The following is a 25747-nucleotide window of genomic DNA, read 5'->3' as shown; positions in this document are numbered from 1 at the left end:
AAATAAGAATATTCCAAGGTCATTGTTGTCTGAAGGATGTTGAATGCTGCAATATAGAAATCAACTAATATTTTCTGTTCTGTTTGGTCAACAACGATTATTTGAGAATTTGAGTTTTAGGAGATTTCATCATTTTTAGATGGGAAGTGTATGTGGGAGGCTGACTTATTTTTCTAAAGTAAAAGCCTTAGAGCTTCAAGTTAATTCATTTCTATCTGGAAATTTTTATAAGGAACCTCTGGTTGGACTTTTAAAAGTTTCTATTGTTAAATAAATAAATAGTCTCTATTGTTTGCTAACTTGAGGTTAGCAAGCCCAACCCTTTATGCACCAGATTTCACCCGTATGGACTGTACCCTTGGGTGTATTCCTCTCCTCTTAGGATCACAGAAATTTGTTAATATTCCTAAACTGTCTGGAAGTGACCTTCCTGACCTGAGGGACTGCATTGTGTCAGCCATGCCACAGGCCAGGTTTCCTGAGCGGACTTTGCAGGCATGATATCCATAAGTAAAATCATCCTCAGTTGCTTAAAAGCAACTGGTCCTCCCTGACTCTGTGAACATTGTCCACAAATATAGCCATCCCAGTAAAGCCTTAGTTGCAGTCAATTCATTCAATTATATCCTGAGAAAAAGATAGAATCCATGAATGTATGTAAATAACTGTGTCACCATGTAAAGTAAGGAGAGCTGAGGTTTTAGTGTGAGATTTTTTTAATGTTTCATTTCACTTATAAAAGCAGTTAATTAAGTTGTTACAGTCTAAGCTTAAATAGAAACTGAGAGGGCTTCCTTGTATGTGTGGAAATGAAACAGTTTTCCAAACAGAGAACCGAAATAAAAGAACATCTCTGAGTTTATGCAGCCAGTCCTATGTCATTAATTCGGTCCTATGTCATTAATTCTAGAAACCCACTGCATTCAAGAACTCTAGTAACCTGACTCAGTTTACTGCTTTAGTCTGGAAATTGTGTAAGCATTGTCAACTCAGAGGCTGTACCTTTGAGTAGAGAGTGTCAGTAGTTTGAAGTACTTAATAAAGTCCTTTACCTGAGACTATCCTTCTTTGCCAAAGACAGTTCTAGCCTGAAGCGCATAACAGAACCTTCAGGCAAATTTCAGAGTAAAACGGTCTATCCACAGATGATGGAGCTTAATGGTCCTAGTTAAATAAATGTTGATAACTTTTAAATAAGAAAGGTCTGATGCAAATTCGTAATAAGAATGATTTCCTGAGTCTTGGTGTATATTCCATAATGGTAAAAATGGGTCTTGGACAGCCAGGACATTAACAAATCTCAGTAACTCATAAGCTTTGTGAAATATATATCCCTCCTAAGACAGGCTGAGCATCTGTTCTGTTTTGGAAACTCTTCCCATAGTAACAATAAAGAAACATAATTGTTTCTAACACCTCTTTCTATAAGGCCTATAAAGTGAGCATATTTGTGGTATCAAATCTAATCTTGAAATTATTCTTTGATAGAGAACTAAGATCTTTGACGTTTTATTCTTGTGTCCTTAAAACAAATGGCTTCTAATGTTTAACACCAGTATAACACCTATTTTTTTTTTATTCCATCTGTCTTATTATCTAAATCTAGCATTTCTGTGCAAACTTTAAAATCAATAATCTCCGAGTAGCTCTATAATTTCTGATTATTGATGTTGTTTTATGAAGTCTTTCCCTATGAGCTATCATGACTTCAAATATTTTCTTTTTCCATTTCCTGATCATGTCACTGTCCTGCTTAATGGCTTCAATGACTAGTGCCCTCCAGCTGACCTGTAAGTCTCGCATGAATGGTCTCCTGTGGGTCTCCCTGTTGATTGCTCTGCTCCAGCCAAGCAAGCCTTCTTTCAGTTCACTGAATGTACCAACCTCCTTCCACTCTGAGCTCTATACATTTTGCAGTTCTCCTTTCTTGAAATCATTCCACTCAAACACCCCCTCCCATACCTGACCAAATCCTTCCTCTGCAAATCTCATTGCCTTGGGGAAGCATTCCCTAAAGCCTCATGCTACACCAGTTTCCCCTGTTACACATTTTTATATTACCCCATCCTTACCTTTCATGGCACTTAACAAAATTACATTTGAAAAACTATTAAATATATGACTCCCTTGGTAAATTTAAAACTCAGTGAAAATAGGGGTCATCTGTATCTTATTCACTATTATATCTCCAGGAACTAGTCTGGCATAATATCTAGCAGCACATCACAAGGCTTCCACATTTTTCTAAAAAAGGATATCAGGTAGATGTATATGTATGTAATAAATAGGTAGATGTATATATAAATAAAATATTACCTTGTAATATTTTTAGCAGTAGTTCATTAGCTGCAATCACCAGTTGTAGTTGTAAGTAGAGTAATTTTTTTTCAAGTGGCATATAAGAAATTAATATTTAAAAAGATCAATTTAAGAAATTTTTTTAAGACTGAGGAGCAATCTGGTTGTTTATTCATATTTTAGGCATTTTTAAACTTGTTAGCTTTCTGGAATTTTTTTTTTTTTTTATTTTCCTTTAGTAGAAGAAGAATGAATTAAGAAAAGAAAACACATTTTTATAGTTTTTTTATTAAAACATTGTACATAAATTCATTAGGCACTTAGATATGTATTCTATTCATCACAAATCATTAAGGCCAATACTGACTTTTTTCAGAATGATACCAATTTGGCTGACTTGTTTTGTTTTGCTTGTTTTTTTGCCTTATATACTTCAATTTTGAATTTCAACAAATTCTTTCACTCTGTTTAAAGCAGAACAATTTTGAATTTCAACAAATTCTTTCACTCTGTTTAAAGCAGAACAATATTTGCTGTGAATTTTTTATTTGCTAGATTATTTTTTAATTAGTTATGAATAAATACATTTATATTTCTTATTCTTCTACAATGCAGTCATGAAAGAATCAAATACAGGAGAGGGGAGCAGGGATGGTTAAATTATTTTCATATGTTTTATATTTTTATATCACTGATCATACAAGAGATAAAATAATAAATATGAATAAAAGTAAATTTATATTGGCATAACATTCTATACTTTCTAAAGCATTTTCATATGCATCATCTAACTTAGCGCTTTCTTAGTTCAAAAGAAACCTAGAGAGAAAGTTAGACAAGTATTAAGGTGTGCTAGGTCAATGTCACAAGTCCCATTTTGCTGCAACTGTAATTAACGAAGGTAAAGAGACACAACTAATGTTGTACAGCCAGAAAATGACAGCAGCTTGTCAGTTGTCTCTTTCTTCTGATTTCCAGTTTGAGAATATTTAAGAAAAAAAAAAAAAAAAAAGAATCTATGTCAATATGTAGATTAGCCACCAAAGTATAATTAATGAATATCTTTTAGGAAGAGGTAGATCATAGTGGTTAAGAAAACTATCTGAGTGGGATCCAAGATTTCTAGCTGTGTGACTTGTGTAGGACGCATTACCATTCTGGGCCTTTGTTCAGTGGTAAAATGGAGCAGCGCCTGCCACAGAGGATTGTTTTGAAGGTAAAGTGATTTAATATAGATACAAGACTCAGAATATTGCCAGGGGCACATAGCTCATAGTTAACTTTTATTTAAATTAAGTTTCAATTAAAATTAACAATTTTTGGGGCCCGTGAGTTCGAGCCCCGCATCGGGCTATGTGCTGACTGCTCAGAGCCTGCAGCCTGTTTCAGATTCTGTGTCTCCCTCTCTCTCTGCCCCTCCCCTGTTCATGCTCTGTCTGTCTCTGTCTCAAAAATAAATAAACGTTGAAAAAAAAATTTTTTTTAAATAAAAAATAAAATAAATAAAATAAAATTAACTATTTTTAGTTCACTATTTTTAATTAGCTATTTTTAATATTTTTAGTTATTCCATTAAATAAATAGGTCCCAGATACTGATGTTCCAATTTCATCTAAGAGTATTGTTTTATAATTTTGCCTGATGGTACGTTGTTTAATATAAAAGTTTATTAAAATGTTTAATTCATTTCCTCTTTAAAACATCAGTAAAATAAGAATTCTTTGTTAAAAATCAAATGACATTTTCCAAGTTGATATATGTGGTAAATTAAGCCATTTCTGTAGTTAGTCTCACTAAGACTAAATAATATATTTTTTTTTGTTTTCAATTCATAGTGACATTCATTGAATATTGCTACCCAAATACCTTATCTTTCATGTATGAGGAGGTCTGAGGGTAACCTCAGCTAGTTTTAATTTCTAGGATGATTTCTAGGATATATATTGATTGGTTAGCATTTATTATTATCTCTTGTATGGCGTTTGCATGTTAGTTTGTGCATTAGATAAAACTTAATACGTTTTTCTGACATGCCTGTACAGAGAATTTCTATGTACACAGAAGCAGAGAGAAAGAGAGAGAAAGAAGGCAGATTAACTTAAAGCAAATTCAGTTTTAAAAGTTAGTAAATTTGAGATATGTATCAATTTAAACTATAAATTTAACATATTCATAACACATTCTAGAATGTGTTTTAACACAATTTATAAAATTCCTTCATTCTTCAAAGTTTATATGTATCTACTATGTACCAAGTGTTGCTAAGTGGAAGATATTCTGAGTTGAAAAATAGCTCTTGCCCTCAAGGTCTCAAAACTCAAAAGGGAATGCAGACAAGTAAACAGACAAGTGTCTTTATACTACCACATGTATTAGATACAGTGATAGAGATAAGTAGAAAATGTCATATAAATATGTAGGAAACTGGGTTAAAAGATTGTCGGTAGAATTTATGAGCTACTTCAGTTAGATTAGAATAGAAAGGCACAAGAAAGCTCTATAATGAAATCAGTAAGTCTAAGTAGGACTAGGTCATTTTGGAATAGTAAACCTCAAATAAATGAAAAAACTGGGGTCTAAGGAAATGAAATGAGTGATCATTCATTGATTGGAAATTTTAATGAAAAAATATGGTTGTCATCACTTTAAATTATCATGAATTCTTCAGCAAGGAAGACCCGGTATTCATGATTGAATGGCTTTATGGTTTTGTTTTTTTTTTTTTTTTTTTTCTCCTCTGTTTATAATATAACTGAAAGAATACAGATTAGAAAAATAAGATATAAGATTATTGGTAATCTATATGGATAAACCTTTGCTACCATTATAATCATTGGTTGTTTAAGAATGCTTAATAGATAGGGGCGCCTGGGTGGCGCAGTCGGTTAAGCGTCCCACTTCAGCCAGGTCTGATCTCGCGGTCCCTGAGTTCGAGCCCCGCGTCAGGCTCTGGGCTGATGGCTCGAGCCTGGAGCCTGTTTCCGATTCTGTGTCTCCCTCTCTCTCTGCCCCTCCCCCGTTCATGCTATGTCTCTCTCTGTCCCAAAAATAAATAAAAAACGTTGAAAAAAAAAAATTAAAAAAAAAAAAAGAATGCTTAATAGATAGTTTAAAAATAAATATAAAAAATATCTGCTATACATATAAGATAACCTCAGTAAGTATATGTTAACTGCATGTAGATAAACTGCTAAAGCTATTCAAAGGAGAAGTGAGGATAAGGATATGTTTTGCCCAGTTTTCTAGTGACTATTTGGTTCTTTTGGAAGTACTACTGTTTCCTAATCCAGTCTTCTGAAGGAGAGGGAGTAGTCACATGACCTCACCATGTGACTTATCAGGAATTGCTATAAAGAGGTGTGGGCAGGCAAGTACATGTGCTACTATGTTCAGTGATCACAACACTAGGGAAAAACCTCAATGGGGGTACAGTGGTCCCCCCCCCTTATCTGCAATTCTGCTTTCCACAGTTTCAGTTTACCACCCAGTTCCATCTGGAAGCAGATGATTCTCTTTCTGAACCTATTGTCAGAGTCAATAGTAGCCTAAGGCTGTGTCACATTGCCTACTTTCATTCACCTCATTTCATCTCATCATGTAGGCATTTTATCATATCACATCATAACAAGAGGAAAAAGCGTTAGTACAATAAGATATATGAAGAAGAGGCTATATGAAGAAAGAGTACAATAAGATATATGAAGAAAGATATATGAAGAATATATTGCTATAATTGTTCTCTTTTATTATTTGTTATTCTTGTTAATCTCTTATTGTGCCTAACTTATGAAATAAATGTTATTATAGGTATGTATGTATGTATATATAGGAAAAAACATAGTAGATGTAGGATTTGGTACCATCTGTGATTTCATGCATCCACTAAGACTCTTGGAAAATATCCCCTGAAGATAAGGGGAACTACCACAGTATTAATTTCATATAATGCCAAAATAATATCATTGATAGTATTTTTTATTAAAGACTGTTTAGAAAAAGAAAAGAAAGTAATTAATTTTAAATATAAATGTATATAAACATTTCACCATATCAAGTAGAACATAAATTAAAATCTAAGCATTAACCACATACCTTGCAGATTTAAAATATTGGCAGAATGTAATTTTAAGAATCAGCTATACAAAGTAAATGAAGAAAATTTAACCCTAAATTTGAAAATGAAATAATATCATTTAATAGTTTTTTAAATGTAAATTTCAAAAATAAATTGCATTAAAATGTTGCCATCACTGAATTTCAAGCTGGTTTTGGTGAAAAATGTTGTGGATTTTCAGAAAGCTCTCTGTAACCCTGTCCTAGACTAGGCAGTGGTAAAGAGAAAGTTACCTGAAACGACTAACTCCAAATATTTTCTTCATTTTCAGGTAATCAGGTGTCTTATGGAATAGCTTTAAGAAAATCTTTTCAAATACCTTTTTTTTTGGGGGGGGGCGGGTGGGGAGGATAGGGACTGCAAATCTTTTTATTGGGAGCTTGCTGCCAGTTTTGTTTCAAAGGAAGTTTTGTTTTCCCCTCTGATTTGACTTCATCTACTTTAGTTTTATCATCTATAGATAGAGATTCAAATGCAGAGTGAATGCATCACTTTCAGTACTGGCATGTTCGTATTCCACTTGTTCAGAAAGCCTTTGAACTAAAGTAAGAATTATTCTTGCAACAGAAGCTTTGCTTTCTCGGTTGTCATTTTCTTCCTCTTGGGGATAGTGTTATAGAAGAACATTTTCTAAATGAGTACACCTTCATTCAATTTGAAATATTAATGCTGCATATAACTCTCTGGGTATATCTCAACACATAAATGATTCAAATTTCTCATTTAAAAAATACTGAACTAGCAGAGTTAAATCAACAAAACTAGTAATGTTTCACTAATATAACACAGCACAATAGTCTAGAAAACTGAAAACCGATGTTGTAATCATAAAACACAATATTCCCCATGACATCAGATGTTAATGCATAAACTGAAATGTCAGAAATAATCTGGAACCGGTGAGACTCGAACTCGTTGGTGTGTTTGCTCATTCATTCATTCAAGTTAAATTCATTATTTCCATGTCAGTTTCTGGATAGAAGTGTAAGTTGTTTGTAAGTGGAGTTGTGTGAAGTCAAAGAGTTCAGGCTTGCTAGCTTTATACTCTCAAGTGAGGTCATCATCTGAGTGTGGAAGGAATAAGTGACATTTGAGAAAAAAGTAGAAGCATGAAATACATCACTCCAGGTGTGCAAATACGAAGGAACCATAGTAGGATATACAGGTAATATTGAATGATATTTTTCAGATTTGTAGTCAAGACTATAAATTGAGTCAGCCTTTTGATTGTGTGACTCTTTTTCTAGAAGGCATGGTTAATCATGAAGGATTTTGTCAGGCATCTGTCAAAAAGAGGGACAAGTTTTGAAAGTATTAGAAAATAATTCATATAATAGAGAACCAATAAATCACTGGTTCTTAAAATTGCACATTGGAATAACGTGTGGAGTTTAAAAAAATACTAGAAATTGTGATTGAATTGGTCTTGGGCATAGCTTGATCTTTGGAATTTTTAAAAGAGTCTCAGGTGATTCTTAAGGCTAGGAAGTAAAGAGAATTCTAAGATGATGTACAAGATATGGGAAAGTTCTCTGTTTATATAACAGAAATCATCGAAGGCACAAGAGAAGGATGTTGGGGGCAGAGAAGAATAGTTGGGACAGATGATGGTGGGTAGTGAGTCCAACTGTAAGTTAACGACCAGAAGGCTGGACTTGGACTTCCTGTAAGCAAGCAAAGCAAATACGATTGAGGGTGCTCCTGGAATTTTCCTGCTTAGTATCAAGAAGCTTTCTCCAATATATTTATATCAATAGGTAAAATTTAAATCAGAGCCTTTTTCTGCTTTTCTCTCACATGGTTTGCTCTATTTATGAACAAACTAAAATCATGACAATAGAGAGCAAACTATATTTTGTCCATAATGTGGGTCATCTGATATGTGTGCATGTGTTTTTACCACTTTCTTGTTTAGGAATCTCATTACCATGATGTTATTATAGTTTCTGTAATGAGTGATACCTGTGGAGAAAGAGGCATAATTACAAACTGGCAATTTTCTCTCTCAGCAGTATCATGAAATTTCTATTACTAAATTTGAAGAATTTTCTCAACATATTATATTGTATTTTGACATTTGAAATTTTGCGGGACATTCTTCAATGAAGATGCTACATTCTCCCTAAAGTCACGGGGAAAGTTGGGTGGATTTTGTCCTGTCAGTCTGCATTTACTGATAGCTACATTATACTTCAGTGTAAAATGTGTGATCTGACTTCAAATCTTCCATCTGTGATTGTTTAGTGTCAAACTTGTAAATTCTTATTTTTTTCTGATAGATAGGAATACAATAAAAATTTAAATGTCTTCCTGCTAAGCGCTGGAATTGAAGCAGTTATAGGAAGACAAAACACACTCTCCTGAACAGTAGGAGTGCTAATTTTTGGCATTTTCTCCTAGCTTGTTGGGGCAAGTTTACTGAATGTAACAAGACTAGTAGATGTCTCTAAAACTGAGCTGTGAAAAACTGCAAAATTCTCAATATGAGCAGTTGTGAATGGCACGAAGCCCTGTTTAAATGCTCAGAGACACAAATAGCATCTATTTTAAATGGCATAGACTTGAAAGTAATGGCTCCAGTTTGATTCACAGCACACTGATAACCAATTTTAGCTGGTATTCGATGAGAACTTACCATGAGTTTGACATTGTGCTAAGAGTTAAGGAAGTACAGCTACAGTTACCTAGGGAGCTTTAAATAGTGAAGCCTGGGGGCGCCTGGGTGGCGCAGTCGGTTAAGCGTCCGACTTCAGCGTCCGACTGAGCCATCAGCCCAGAGCCTGGAGCCTGTTTCTGATTCTGTGTCTCCCTCTCTCTCTGCCCCTCCCCCGTTCATGCTATGTCTCTCTCTGTCCCAAAAATAAAAATAAAAAACGTTGAAAAAAAAAAATTTAAATAGTGAAGCCTGAGCCCCATACCAACTATTTGAGCTAGAGTCACTGAGTGTGAGTTTCCAACAGTAATAATTTTTATAAAACTCACCAAGTGGTTTTAATATGTGGAGATACAACATAGAGATACACTCAACTGATTGAGGGAAATGGAAAAAAAAAAAAAAAAAAAGATTGGGCCAGAGATAGGTCCATACTATGGAACAGACAGATCCAGAATCCCTGGAAGTTAGCAGATGGAATCTCTTCTTGCTCTCCCCATGGAATTAAATGCCCTCCTCGGTCCTGGACATGTTCTTTCTGCCAGGTTACTTTTCACAAAAGAACCTTCAAATCTTCACTGGGGATCATAACCTGGGAGAAGAGTCACTTTCAAGAAACGTTACGTGTTCACTTAATGGGAAATGCTTCTAATGTAACTTAGTGCACATTTTTCCTATTGCCTACTCACATTGACCAAATTGAGTACATCACACCTTTACAATAGGAAAAGAGCCTACTAGAAATCTGGATTTTGAGAGGAACAAAGAACCAACTGAACCTAACTCTCTGTTCTTAATTCTTTCAGCCTTGTTCTCAGGGTAGGATACTTATATGGTCCCTGCATTTCTTCTTTGGGGATGTGTGTAGTTGTCGGTGGTTGTCGTGTGTGTGGTGTCAGTGGTTCTCCCTGAACTGCTGTTCAGCTGGGCTGACCTCCTCCTGAAGTTCCAGATAGAGAGCAGTGGGGTGGAATTCACTGCAAGGTCTACTGCTATCTGGTCCTTTTCCTCTAAGCCCTTTATACCAGACAGGAACTTTTCTCTTTGGTTTATTTCTACAAATCCCTGCCAGAAAAGTGAAGATATTAATTATTGTCATCAGTTTACTTGTTTATTTTCATTACAAAGACTTGTTGGTAAAATAAAGTTTTTTCCGTGCACAACATGCTAATCTGTGCAATGTTATCCCTCATGTGTTATGAACTTTAAACCAGAACCTACCATCGAGGACATTGATCTTTCTCCTAGTGAAGGTCTATCATCATATCATCATAAAAAAAGAAAATTCCTGTGTATAGGAAGGCACTTGTTTTTCTTTTCATCTCTATCTCCTCAAGGTGAGGTAATCACAAATAGGAATTTCAACTTGGAGGCCACATGGCATATTTCCTAATTGAACAAAATAATACAGTAGGCCTGGATCTTAGAATAAGCCCTGGTGAAAGGAGCACTTTTTTTTTTCTTCTAAAATGAGTATCTGAGGGGCTCCTGGGTGGCTCAGTCGATTAAATGTCCGACTTCGGCTCAGGTCATGATCTTGCGTTCCGGGGGTTCAAGCCCCGTGTCAGGCTCTGTGCTGACAACTCAGAGCCTGGAGCCTGTTTCGGATTCTGTGTCTCCCTCTCTCTCTGACCCTCCCCTGTTCATGCTCTGTCTCTGTCTCAAAAATAAATAAACGTTAATTTTTTTTTAATGAAATAAAAAAAAATAAAATGAGTATCTGAATTCTTTGCTCTTAGGCTAACACACACACACACACACACACACTGAATATATACACATATGTATATGTAAACACACATCGATAAACATATACTACCACTGAATGGACTCACTATTTACATAGCCCTGGATTAGAAGGAGACCCCTAGTATATAAACCTCACCAGCTCCATTGTTGAGCTGTAGATGGTTGAGTTTGCAGCACTATCTACTTTAACAATTTTCATAAATACAGAAATTGTATCAAACCTTCTTTATTACTGTATTACCTAACATTTTGGAACAACTCCAAAACCTCACTTCATGAGCTTCAGTGTCTCGCCAGAGCTTCCCCTAAATTCAGAAAATCAGCTAGGTCCAGGATCCTCTATCACATTGCTTGTCTTTCTAAGAAGGGACGAATAGAATGTTATCCTAGGAGATGTGAGAAAAGATAAATTAATATATAATGGGCATTATACCTAGCCCTGAATTTCTAATTTAGTCTTATATCTTCAATTAAGCCTTCTCCCAATCCAACCCAAAGATCTATTTAAGTGATAACCCCATCTTATTGATGGAATCTTCCCAAATGAGATGACAGTAAATGAATAGCATCCCACTCAACCCACCCCATCCCATGGTATGTATTTTCTTCATGCTTCAAAATAGTTCTTCTGTGGTGTTAGGCTCTTGAATTATTTGCTACCTTCACTAATTCCCTCCTTTCCAGTTTTATTACATAGTAAGTTTTATTATTTGGCTCATAGTCTCTTAGCATTTTCCATAGGTTTCTAGAGGTTTTTATGAAATTGTAGATCTTCCTTCCAAAAAGAATTGATCAGAGAGTTTTGTTGTTGTTGTTGTTGTTTAGCTCAAAGAGTAAATGCTGATTCTTCCAGTACTATTCAAGCGGATTGTAAATACCTTATGACCATAGGATGCAAAATGTGATTGATTCTGCATTGCTAGAGCTGGTGAGCTATGTGGTTGTGAGTGCTCTAAACACAAATAATCTGCTGTGGCACCCTTTCTCCTAAGCTACTTGCCAAAAGGAGACAAGAATTTAAAAGATAAATTCCTTTGTCTCTAAAACTTTAAATCATTTTCTGAGTCTTACCTTACCCCAGCTTACTCCCAAAACAAAGCAGGAAGGTGAACCATATACAATAATCTCCGTTAATAGTAAAGAATAGTAATAAAACATAGTCTTTTTTATTTTTTTCACTAGAGAAACATAGGTTTCTCTTTGAGAATATATTTTCCTTGAGGGTTTGCGGGATGCGGATTATTTGAGTGACTTGTCTTCATTTGACATGTTATTGTCACATTAGTGTCTTTGAGCATACTGTTCTTAAAATAGCTACATCTTGAACATTTACCCTGAGCAAGGCAGTATGCTAAATGTTTTACTTATGTCATTTAAGTCTGAATTGCAGCCCTGCAACCCTGAGAAGTAGGAATGATTCCCTTCATTTCACACATGAGGAAAATGAAAGGTTAAATCTTTAATACAGGAGTCAGAATTTGAACCCAGCTCTGTCCGCCTCTAAAACACACTACCCCATATAAGCCAGTATTATTACTTTATCTGAAATGAATGCTGAGATGGGTGGTAGTGTTGGCAGATCTCTGACCAGAGACATTCATTCAGAGGACATGAATCAAAGAGGAAAACAGCACACCAAATTTCATGTTGTGTGGTGATCTATAACACAAATCAAGGGAGAAAGTGACCTATTTCCAAATTGTGAGCCAATTTTACAAATCACTTGTTAGTCCCCTTTGCTTACAGACAAAGCAGACAGAGATAGGTGTGTTAGGTGACATCTGTTACCTGAACATTCTGCACAGAGCAAGTTCTGGAAGAACACTGAAATGATAGGAAAGGAAGGGTTTGGGCTGTCAGGAGAGGCTCACTGTGGTGAGAGGGGTTGAGTTGGAAGTATCCCTTTCCTCTCTATCCTGATCCCTCACTGGAGTGGTACCTACACAAAGCTAAGAAGGTGAAAATGAATGAGGGACCCGTTAATTTAGAACATGAGTGGTAAGAGAGAAGGCTGTAGATGGAAGCGGAGGCCAAGTCCTAGAGAGCTAGTGAAGGGTTTTATAGGAGATTGACAGAGTCAGATCCACAGTTTAGATATGTTACTCAACTAAAAGTGTGAAAGATAGATTTGAGGGGCAGTCACCTCAAACTAAATATAGCACTGCGAGATTTTCTGCTACCGGAATTCTTTAAAATTGGTTTAAAATTGTAGGTCTAAATTCTTTCCACACTGTTCACATCACTGTGTAAATTAGATGTATCCCCTGTGCATGGGCTCAAAATCATTTACTTCATTTTTTGAGTAATATTTTTCTGAAGATTATGAAGAAAATAAAGTGGACATTTTTCAGGGCCACACAGATACTAGCATCATTCAGATTATTAACTGAAATGAAAGAGATATTTAATGGTCAACTCTCTCTAAGTTATGTAATATTAAATAAAAATAACATTATATTACTTAGGTAAGTTATTTTCACTGCATCCTCTGTAACCAAACATTTAGGGTTTTTTGTCCTATGTGGACCATTTAAGAGATGTGTTTCTTTGGGTGAGCAAGTTTGAATCAACCTGTGCACTTTATTTCATAACTCAAAAATGCTCCAGGTGCCTGATTTATGTAGTTTTAAAAATATGTGGTAGTATAGGTATAACTCACATTATACTGTAACTACCATTTGGAAAATTTTTCTTCAATTTAGAGTTCAGAAAATGAATACTTTGGGGTGTAATTGAAAACGCTTTGTTGAAGAGCGCTGTGATATAGTAAAGAATTATCACCTGATTTATCTTTCATGGAAACATTTTCATATAATAAAGTTGTGTAAGTAAGTTGTACCTGTAGAAGCAGAAACTACAAATGAAAAAAGAATAATAGTGTAACTTTAAAGCATAATTATACTTTATATAACTATATTGTAGAAATTTCTGCAATAGTTATCTTCCCTTTAAAAACACATTAAAGAAATCCATTGACATTTAACTAAAAATCTTAAACTATTATTATTAAAAATATAAGTCAACATTCAATTTTTATAGAGGAATTTTAGCTTGGGAGAAATCACCCAGAAACAGCTTTGCAATTTTGTTTGCACACTATGGTCTAAATGGGCTCTTATGAATTACTTTCAATAACATAAGATGATAGGTATTTGATCTTCACCAACACACCCAAAACTACTCTCATGGAAAGGTCTCATTTTGACATTTGCTGAGATGACCATTTTGTGATGGGGAGATGAGATGAGAAAAATAAAAGTTTCAAAATCTAGATAATCCATACCTTTTCTATCCTTTAATCATATAGATGTCATGCTTCATTATGTATGGGTCATGAGTTAAAGTTTCATGTTATATTTAGTAACAAACTGATAATGTGGGTAAATAAATTTAATATGTGCTTGTCACACTGAGTTATTTTTGTGATCTTGCCTTCCCACCACACTAGTCAGTCTTAATAGGACGTTTCCACAAAGAAAACATCCAGATATCGTGGATTATCATTCCAATAAATTATCTACGGTTTAATAAAAAAAGTTAATTAAGGTATGTGATTAAAAAGTCACTCCACATCTTGTATTTTCTTAAGTTTCCTTCTGCTTTATTATAATGTAAAAATGTTGTGCACTTAAAAATACTGTTTTGAGGATCAGCTTATTTTATCCCTAGCTTTAACCTTAAAATAGTAGTATGGCATGAGAACTTAATTATCACATGTTGCACATATAAAAGTTTATAACCCTGGTACATTTTAAAAAATCCACTTGTTGGCTTGTTGAAAGACATTTTATTTATTAAAGCAAGAGTCTTCTGAAAGCTCTATGAACTAATAGTAATCTCTGTGTGTGTGTCTTTTAATTTGGAGACATTCTTTCTGTATGTGGGTTCTCCTACAAATGAGGCCAAATAAATGTCAGCAGAATAAATAAAAATAGTCGAACATGTTCTTTTGGTTACAAAGTTAGAAAGCTACTACTATGATATTTGCTAGCTGATCTCAATATTGTTGGAACCAGATCTTTGGGACAGCTCCTGAAGAGAGCTTGATGGAACTAAATTCCAGGGGGTGGCAATCACATGGCAAGGTAGGATCTCTTTATATGTTCTTGGAAGATATATAATTAAACAATTCCTTGACTACCTTACACAGACAGTGTGCACCTTTTATACATAGAAACCATGTATACCCATTTCCAGCAATGTGTCTAGCTGCCTGGTTTCATACACATGCGTTTTTCAGTCATTTTCAGTAGGAGTGATATCATCCTGAAGGGGGTAAAAATTGATTTTAGAGGAGGGCAAAATATAATTAATAATAATCTTAGATATTACGATAGTTTTTTTTGCCCTCCAGAGCATCGCAGCATATAAACACATACACGGTAGATCTGTAGTATTTAAATTTTGTGAGGTGGAAGCAATTAGAAAAAAAAAAAAAAAAAATGTCTGAAAAGGCTCCAGAGTGAGTGTGGAGTGGGGGGCAATAATGACAAAAAGGTTGAAAAACACTAAATGCTGTATTATTCATTGTCACCCCTGGGGCCTCCTACTCAAGTATTGTCTACTGGGTTCTGTTTCTTAAAACTGTCTCCAAGATAATCATTTCAGTTTTCTGGTTTGATGTGTACATTCTACATGTAGGATAGACAGGTAAGACTTGAGTCCCAGCTCAGCCATTCCCGTGTGACTCAATGTTCTATTGTGTAAAATAAAATGAAGACTTTGGCTTCCTATTTTTCCCAACAGGTATTGATGAGTTCTTATTCCCTTGGAAAATATTCTCAAGTAGCTAAAAATGAACAGGTTTAAGTTTTAAATGTTTTTGAAAGTGAGGAGTGGGGGAGGAATTCTTCAGTTGCTGCCAGCTTACTTCCGACTTAATTCTTTTATTCTTTGTTTTTTTTCTCCTTCCCCAGCCAGTATATGCTGCCCCTGACTAAACGAGGGCAAGAGTTGCCTGAGCAAATATAACATCAAAGGTCAAGACAGCGTAAGATAAAGAGAGACAATTTTTAAATTCTAATTTTCCTTCCTGTAGACACCCATCATTTTTTTAGTAAAAGACAAGGATATCCATTCATATTTAATCAGTTGACTGTAGGTCACATGTTTAAATTAGAAACAGTTCTAATATCTCTATATTATTATAAGCATATTGTGAAAATTAGTTTCTTAGAGAAGAAAATACTATAATCATTATACACATTAGCATTTAACATTGAAATCCATTTGTATAAACAGTCTTGTTTCCCAATATTTTCTATTAATGGAAACTTGGGTACACAGAATACTTGTTTTCTTATGAGTCAGGAGTATTTTCCTAGTGATACCTTGTTTTATGTTGGAAAGATTAATTGTAAAAGGCAAATATAATTATTATGACTTACTGGTAGAAAAAAATTCTTTTTGCATTTTAAAAATAATTATCAGTATATTTGCTCTTTTCTGACCCTTAGCACAAGATATTTCATACCAAGCAGCATTTCCTCTGGAAATTGATGATACGCATTAGTGACACCCAAGTTGTTTTTGTTTTTGAATTGTTCTTAAATAAAATGTTTCCATTTGCAGTGCCTGGAAACATGCAATATCCATAGTAAGCATTGGACTGGAGTATTCCTTTTCACCATGATTTTGATACAGACTTTTTAAAACTGTTTTGATAGTTATAATAAAATAAGAAATGAATCTGAGAAAATATCAGAACAAATTTAAACACTGCTTTAGAATGCACGTTTTACAGGGTGCCTGGGTGGCTCAGTTAAGTGTACAACTTCAGCTCAGGTCATGATCTCACAGTTTGTGGATTCAAGCTCGGTGTCAAGCTCTGTGCTGGCAGCTCAGAGCCCAGAGCCCGCTTTGGATTCTGTGTCCCCATCTCTCTCTGCCCCTACCCCCCATGGGCACTCTGTTTCTCTCCAAAAAATAAATAAATAAATAATAAATAAATAAATAATAAATAAATATATAAATGTATAAATGCACGTTTTACAAATTGAGGAATAGGTTACTAACCTTTGAAGCTAATATCTGTTTTCCCTCTACTACTTTGCGACACTTCGTGATGTAGTTATGTGTGCTAACCCTGCTTTCTCATATTTCACACTCAGGTGTCTTGCCACCCTCTATACAATGGGGAAACTCTGGTTTCCAAAGACATCATTGGCTTGCAGATTTCTGCACCCACTCCCTGAACTTTTTTTCACCTGATTCTGTTGGCTTTCCTTGTGTTTTATCTTCCCTGCCTTCTGTGTTCGACCAGTGGTGCCTCCTCTGTCTCTTCCACAGTCTCCTTTTCGTCTTGTTTCTCCCTACAATGTTCATGTTTGCCCAGTTGTTGTCCTCGGCCTCTTTTATGTCTTCCCTAGTCTTTATTTCTCAGAAAGCTCATCTACTTTGAGACTTTGGACATCTTTTTAATGTAGATAATCCTGAAACCAGCAACTCAAAATTCAACCTTTTGTTGTAAGCTACAAACAAATTTTGAAGCTACCTGCCTGAGATCTCTATGTGGTGTCTTGCAACTCCTCAAAGTCACTGAACCCAAAACTGAAATCCTCCCCGAACAAATTTTGATGCCTTTTTAGAATTGTTATTACTATTTGTATTATCATCTCTTTCCAGTAGCAGGTGGTTAAACTGTAAGATCCATTTTAGTTGTTCCTTCCTTTTGCTTGTTCTTAACATTCAGCCAGTGGCCAAGTCACAGCATCCTTTTTATTCATGTCCTTTTTCCCATATGCACTCCCACATCATTTTCTATGTGTGTGGCATTTATTTAGACTTTTAAAGTTTTAGCTTATTTTCACATGCATGATTTCACTTAGTGAAAACTGCAGAGTCAGTATCCTTTTTATAATGTTGATTTTGAGCCAGTATAACATAATGGTTAAGAGTTAAGTTTGGAGACACTCTGCCTAAATTTTAATTCTGGCTGCTTTACTTCCTATCGGTGTCATCTTTGCCCATTACTTAATCGTTCTGTGCCTCGTCATTATCATCTCAAAAATAAAGATTACAGTAATGATACCTATTTTACTGGGCCCTTGTAACAATTAAAATATTTAATGATGATAAGAGTTTTCAGTGATGTCACACATGTAATAAGTATTTGATAAATCCAAGTTATTATTTTTCTTTAAGTGTATTTATTTGAGAGAGAGAGAGAGAGAGAGAGAGAGAGAGAGAGACAAAGAGACAATCCCAAGCAGGCTCCACACTTACAGCACAGAGCCCAAGCTGGGCTCAAACCCATGAATCGTGAGATCATGACCTGAGCCAAAGTCAGACACTTAACCAATTGAGCCACCAGGCACCCCTGATGAATCCAAGTTCTAACTATGTTGCAAGTAAGGAAAAGTCATATGCTTGAAGTTATATATCATAGGTGGAAAACAGAGTCCGAAAATTTGTGTCTTTTATATCTATATCCCATGCTTCCCCTGCTGCATCACACAATTTTGCCTATTTTCTAAAGATAATTTCTTTATTTATTGGATGGCATAATTTATACTCAGAAAATTATTTGAAAGCATAAAAATGAGCAATAGAATATGTAGTTTTGTAAGTCAGTAGAGTTTACTTTCTTCGCATGTTTCATTCTGTGCTCCCACTATTCCTATAAGGTTTTTTTTTTTTTTTTAATGGATCCCAGGAATAATATTAAAGCAAATATGTACATATTCCTAGACAGTTGTTTAGAATGTCTGATAACTTATGAATATTTAAATATTCATGAGTCTTGACATCTGTCACTTGGAATGTTAAAAGTTTCTTTTTTCCCCCCAAATACCTGACACATTTAATGATTCTTTGTAAAACTTCAAGAAGTTTGGAGAAAACTTTGACAGTTTGTGAAGGACCCAGATAACTATTATGCCATAATTTTGGTTGCTTATTTTAATCTTGTTTTTAGTATAATTAGAGTCTCTTGGATATTTCTTTACCCTTTAGGCAAACTATAGCATTATTTCTGAATAGTTTTCTTTATGTTATTTAAAATTTAATACACTATGTTTATTTCAGATTGACTTTAATATGTTCTTTGCAAATAGCATACTTTATATTGTTTCCCTCTGCACTATACAAATACTTTCTAACCTGACAAATGGAAGTTTACTTAGGTATCTGTCACACCCTTTGGCCTTTTGGTACAATTACGTTAAATTCACTTAACTGTATATCTATATGTAGAAACATTTCACTGTATAGAATGAAAGGCACAAAACTGAAATGCTGCCCTTCCTATATAGTCCAGTCAGAGTACCAAACACACTTCCCACACAAAGAAGAAGGAAGAGGAACAAAAAGTGAGTATCTCCCATTTGAATTAGCTCTTTTCAAACAATCTTCTCATAACAGTTCTGCTTGTATATTATTGGACAAAATTTAGACACAGAGCCATAAATGGAACTTACAAAATGTGTCTTTTCTTTAAAGCAGTTTATCTAGCTTAAAAAAAAAAAAAAAAAAAAAAAACAAAAAGAAAGAAAACAAGAAAAAAATGTTTCTCTGACTGAAGGAGACATATATTTCTGACACGGGAGATGATACTTAAGCTGGTTGTTGAAGAATAGACAGGATTTCTGGAGGCAAAAACAAGCGTTACAAGTCAAGGACTAACCGGAAAGAAGATGTACAGGCAGGAAACATTGGCCATGATCATATTACCATGTGTCATCTGTTTGAAGCAGTATCTGTAATATTGGGACATAAAAGTCAAAGGAGAGCACAGAAACTTTATTCATCCAGGGACAAATAATAGTGATGAGCATTTCTAAATGGAATAGTTTCATGAAATTGTTGGGTATGACAAAAGTTAAACACAAAATTAATTAAATTACTAATGGGTATTGCTTCATTTCTATGTTCTTTACCAAATTGTTTCCCTCATTTAGAATTTTAACTTGTATGGAAATGCAGAGAACGATTCAGACCAATGGAAAATGTTATGGTTTATGTGGAGAGTGATGGAGGTGGTGGGTACATTGTATCAATCTTCTCTGGGACATTTGTGTATGATAATTTAAATATTACTTTTAAGACATTAAAATGACTTATGTAATTTTGAACCCTCTCTTTTAATTTCCTTCAAGACAGTTGATAGACTAATTCACAACCTTGTCATTATATATATATATATATTTTTTGATTCAAAACCAGTGTTACCCAGAGCAAAGAAAGAGAGAGAGACAGAGACACCTGAAGCCAGTCAGTGCAAAGACTGAGAACTTTTCTTCTTACTGGGGGAGGAAGTTCACAGTGTTTCCCCGCAAGCCATCATGCTGCTCTGGAACTTTTTTCTCATTTTTTTTTGGCACCAGTGGCCTGAGAGGAAGCAAGAGCTGACAGCAGGGAAGCAGAGAAGGCTAACTGGCTGTTGGCAGGAACTTGGAGCAATGGAAGCATCTTCCAAAGGCAAACTGATACTGGTCCTTTGATTAAGTTAAGCAGGTAGTTAAGTGTCTCTGTTAGGGGGTTGGAGTTGCCGGCTGCAGAAAAAAGGCTGTGGGGAGGGGAGACTGAAACCTTGGAAAGCTTCAGCAGGCTGTGCCTTGAAAGAGCCTGAGGTTCTTGTGCTCATCTAGCCTGGAATGAGACCAGGATTGAATTAAATTTATGTCAGTTGTGCCATACATGAGGATTTCAGTGAGCGGTTTCTTTCCAGTCTCATTTCCTGTGGTTATATGCTTCGCCTTGAAATGTCTCTACTTAGCTCTCGGTAATTCATTCGGGAAATCTGTTCATCTCTATTACTATGGATGTTTGCAAAAGGCACCAACTCTGACTCAGTGGTAGCATATCCCAATTATAGGCAAATTGTAGGGGAAAATAGCACAATTTGACTCCATTACTAAACTTTTGAGTCTACACCTAAAGTTAGAATAGCCACAAAATCGCATGTGTATAATCAATTTTGTAATCAGCCAATATATTATTTTTCACATTCCTGTTTTCTTGACTTGTTTTCTACCACCTAAAAAGGTGTGGAGTCTTTCAGCTGGTGCCCTATTCACATGCAAACCGTTAACACTGTTTACAATCCTATCCATTAACAAACCATTTTCTAAGGCATTTGTAATTTGCTTGCAAAAAGTCTGAATTCAGCTAAGATTGCATTACTCAAACTCTTCCCATCTCTTTCTTAGTGTGGTTTATTACCCTGCTTCTCCCCCCTTACAGAAAATGTTGGGTCCTCTGCTTCCTGCAGCTTCAAAATGGTTTCAGAATGAATGTCAAAGCCCACTACCTGCTGCTATGAATTTTCTTAAGAAAATAATGTCTAGTTTTTTAAATATTTTTGTATTTTTGCCTAAAAGTGACAGTTATTCTCTATTTAGTCTTACTTGTTTTGTTCATTGTTTTATTCTTGGTTTGATTACACCTTTATTATTTATTTTAAATCAAAACTGTGCCACAAAAATTGCATGTAGGTCAAAGTATACATAGCAACAGAAACCATTTGAAATTCTTATTGACTTGGCTTTCAGAGTAGCCAATGTACAATTAGGTAAGATAATAAAAGGGCTGTAAAAACATGGTTTATCTTTTCTCTCCTGATTTACATCCACTCTTCCCCCTCCCCTCATGGTGTGGATAGGCTCTGCTTTATCTACCCCTCCCCACCCCTTAGTGATGAAGTTTTGGGGTGGTGGGGGGCTTGTGGGGTGGTCCAGAGCAGACGGCCAAGAAAGAATTCTTGGAGACATCTTTGGTGCAAAAAGGTGATTTTATTAAAGCATGGGGACAGGACCCTTGGGCAGGAAGAGCTGCACTGGGGTGCTGATACTTAACTCAATATATACCCTCAGGTTGGGAGGGGGTCAAGGTTAGGGTAAGTCTCTAAGGAATTTTGGAAGTGAGGTTTCCAGGACTTGAGGGGCTAACTGTTGCTAGGGAAACACCATTTATCATAGTTTAATAAAACCTCAGTCATGAGACCCCTCAGATGCATATGGGGGTCCATAAGCTTGGAGCATGATTGCCAGCATATATCCCAGGGCAGTTGGGATAAAGGAAGTACATTTACAAGATCCTTGAGATTGGGACAATGTTAAGCCAAGGTTCTCTTTTGCCCCCAGCAAAATGTCTTCATCCAGGCAGCTGAGCTCCTAGAGGGAGGTCACTCTGCAGGTTTCAAGGACTTGTCAATGGACTGCAGGCAGTAAGGAATTTTAATTTTTCATTTGCCTTAGTTTTCCACATGGCAAGCACTTAAACCCCTTTCCTTTGTTCTTGTGTAGCCAGAAGTGTCTGAGGAATATCACACATATTCCACCTTGGTGGGGGTGGGGAGCAGCCTGTATTTTGCTCTCAGCTTGCCCCAAGCTCTCTCATCATTATTAGCTTCTTCGGGTTTTCTTATGACCCTCCTAAAGACCAATTTTGCAATCAGTAAGGAATCATCTGTTACCCACTTTCTTTATTTGAGTCCTTCAGCTTTGAACTGGGTATTCAAAAGTAAGCTAAAACTTACTCTAAGTAATATATAGCCTACTATAGGAAGCAGACATGATTTCCTTCATTTTCTTCTTTCAACACATTTAATAAATCCTTGAATGTGTATTATATATGCCTGCTATTACTTAAATTAGGCAGTAACGATAAGAGGTGAAATTATGGTGTATCTATCCTTCGTCTATTAAGGAGACAGGCAAAAACAAAACAGCGGATACAACACCAAAAAAATCATAGTATTCAATAATTGCTTCAATAAGGAAAAATATATATATATCTAAGTGTAAGTGGAAACTAAAGCACCAAAGCTTTCCTGCAGGATATTAAAGGCCTCATGGAGACCAAACAACTATAACATGAAGTAACATCCAGATAGCAGAACATGCAAGGCACAAGTCAGTAATAAATTTACTTTCTTTGTAAACTTGATAGTGAAATTGGAAATGCATTCTTACACATCTTTTTATACTTTTTTATTATCTTCCCTAATGTCTGTACATTCATAACAGATTTCCAGCTAATGTTGCTCAAATCAAGTACCTAGTGCCAGATACCCTAGAAAGAATACAGACAAATCTAACTTTGAATACCAACCTTGACACCTAATACATGCATAATCTTAGAAAGTCACATTATATTCCTGAACTATTGTCTGAAAATGGGAATAAAGTCCCCTCCCATATTGAAGGTTTTTGTGACTATTATTTGAAATAACTTCTAAAATTCTAGCATAGAGTCTGTGTATACAGAGGGTTCTCAAGGAATTACTGTTGCTTTTATTATCTTAATACAGTTTTATGATTATGTTTCATTTATTTAAAATGTTCTTCCATATTCTTGATTTAAATAAAAGCATGATGAGATAAGTCCTTACCCTTCAATATAAGAATGCTAATTCTTTAGCATAACTAGTAAGACTGGATTATAAGTGTGTCTTCATTTATTCTACTACATGTATATGCAATATAAAGTTATCCTTATATTGTACATATGAACATTGATAATTAAGAGTGTTTTATGTTTGTTTTATTTTGACAACTTTCTTATCAAAATGCTTAACCTAACCATTTACTTCATCCACTATCCCGTGCCTTGCTGATAGGAATTTACTCTTTATAGCAATTGTAATCATGTAGATAAGTAGAGGGATTGATGGGTTTGGCCATTGTCCACCCATAGTTTAAGTTGGAATTTTTTTTTTTTTTTTTTTGAAGTGCCCAGAGCTCATTTGGCCCTTTCTTCAAGACTTTTTATGCATAATTTATCAAGGAGAAGATTGGGGAGAGCAGAACAGAAAAAGGGTATCCACCAGCATTGCTACAATGGTTCTAACTTTAAGCACCATTCCTGGCCTCTTTCAGGGGTGTGGGTGGTAATACTAGATGGAAAGGGAGAGCACATATGGTGTTTGACTCAGGTCACCGTCCCCTTTACCTAGGACACTAACGACTAGAATTTCTCATGTATTTTATTCAAAATATTAGTTGGTAAATTTGTTGTAGGAATTCTAAAAAGATCTAATAGTATACTAGTCTTTTTTTTTTTTTTAATGTCTTAAGATATGGTGCATTTTATATACTATAAAACACCTCAGAATTTAAAATTTATGAGTCCAAAGCTTACGTATAGTTAAGGCAGACCATTCACTCCTAGGTATTTAGTTAGATACTCCCTGTCAGAATATCCTAGAATAAACAAAGAGGAAAAATAAAGCATCTAATACTCAACATACAGTTTTCAATTCTTTGGTTTTACTGTATACGTCACGCTATTGCTCCCTTTCTATTCACAAATATTCTGTCTTGTTACTCAGTCTGTTTGCTATAGGACTTGAGATTTTAGTTCAACCATGACTCCTGTTGCTGTTGACCACTATTTCCTCAACAAAACCCTCCTTCCCTGGGGTCAGTCTCCAGTCTCCCCCACTACCCCTAGCCATGACTTTCCTCTTCTCTCTCTGGCCCTTCCCCCTTAGGTTTCTTTCCAGACCCCTCTTCCTTTGCCCCATGGTGCCATGTGAGTGTTCCTCGGGCTTTGTCCCTTTATGCTCTTTTTCCTGCATGTTCTTCCCAGGCAATTTCATCCATTCCCATGACATCAGTTACCCTGTATGTTTCTGAAAGCCATATACATGCCTAGTATGCAAAGACAGTTTTTATTTCTGAACACCACAGGTATTTTCTAGAATTCACAGATTAGGTTTCTAAGACGGCCACTCCCCACTTTGCCTGTCCATTGGCATAGTTTCGGGCCTGTCCTCTACCTTGCTCTGCCTCCATCTCAGTGCCTCCATGGTTTCCTTTTTGCAAGGGGAGGTGGAGGACTTGGTGGAATTTGTTGGCATTCTCTCCTTTCCTTTCCTACTACTCTGTTGTTTTTTACTCTTATCCTTTCACTTTTTTGAGCCCTGTCCTCCATACCCTCTCAAAAGGAAATATATATATTTATACTTGTTTAATTTTGTCTTTCTTCCCTGTTAGGTTGTGAGCTCTATGAGGACAGGGATCATGCTGATATGCAGTAAGCATGTTATCTGATGCACAGGATACACTTTAATGCTCTTAAAATTATAATCAATCTGGGTACCTGGGTGGCTCAGTTGGTTATGCATCTATGACTCTTGATTTCAGCTTAGGTCTTGATCTCATGGTTGGTGGGATTGAGCCCTGTGTTGAGCTCTGCACTGACAGCACAGAGCCTGCTTGGGATCCTCTCTCTCCCTGTCTCTCTGCCTCTCCCCTGCTTGCTCACTCTCTAAATAAGTACACATTATAAAAATTATTTTTAAAAAATATAATCTTGTGTTGTAGGTGAGCATATGACCAATACAACGAGTCCTGGAGCTCAGAATATAATCAGTGATTTGTACCTTTTAAAGGAGGAGTGTGCATGAGAGAGGTTCCACGGGGGGATCCCTGAGACCTAGAGACCAAACTAGGTTGAGCGTTTGACTTCAAAACAGTCTTCAGGACATTGAACTCTGTTTTTACTATTTTCATTAGGACTGTACCATATATACATATTTACATGCACTCCCATATGTATTTATACACATATTATATTTATTTAAAGTGTATGTATAAATACACTTGGCATCAACCATGAGTTACCTAAAATCCACAGCACAGGGGCTGGGGTGGACTGTAATGGTAAATCCCCAGCACCACTGCTGAGTTTTATTCTGCTTGCCTCTGTTGACATACCCTCTTTTCGGTCTGATTTTTATAGTTCATTTCTGTGCCTCAAAAGAGATGATGTTAGATCTTTAACAATTGTAGAGGGAAAAATCCAACTTTAACAAATATTAAGGGAGTCTCTGTTGTAGGTATAGTGCAGTGGAGCATGCTATGGAGGGGGATAAAAAAAAAGGGGGTGTGGCACCTGCCACAGAACCCAGAGATCAGAACCATCAGAACCACATTGATCAGTACCAAAGGTGGGACAGAGGAATGAATAGAAAGTTTATTTTTCTATTT

At 35.7% G+C, this 25747-nt stretch overlaps 1 protein-coding gene across 1 annotated transcript in view; it reads left to right on the top strand.

Moving 5' to 3' along the window:
* The window catches only part of GBE1 (1,4-alpha-glucan branching enzyme 1), a 267734-nt gene that overhangs the window by 201775 nt on the left and 40212 nt on the right, over positions 1 to 25747 (top strand). The gene's annotated exons all lie outside the window — the stretch shown is intronic.

This window comes from Panthera onca, chromosome C2 (genome assembly GCF_046562875.1).
Source record: "Panthera onca isolate mPanOnc1 chromosome C2, mPanOnc1 haplotype 2, whole genome shotgun sequence".
NCBI classification, from domain to species: Eukaryota; Metazoa; Chordata; class Mammalia; order Carnivora; family Felidae; genus Panthera; species Panthera onca.
Note: the sequence above shows the minus strand (reverse complement) of the source record. Positions and strands in the feature narration are given on the sequence as shown.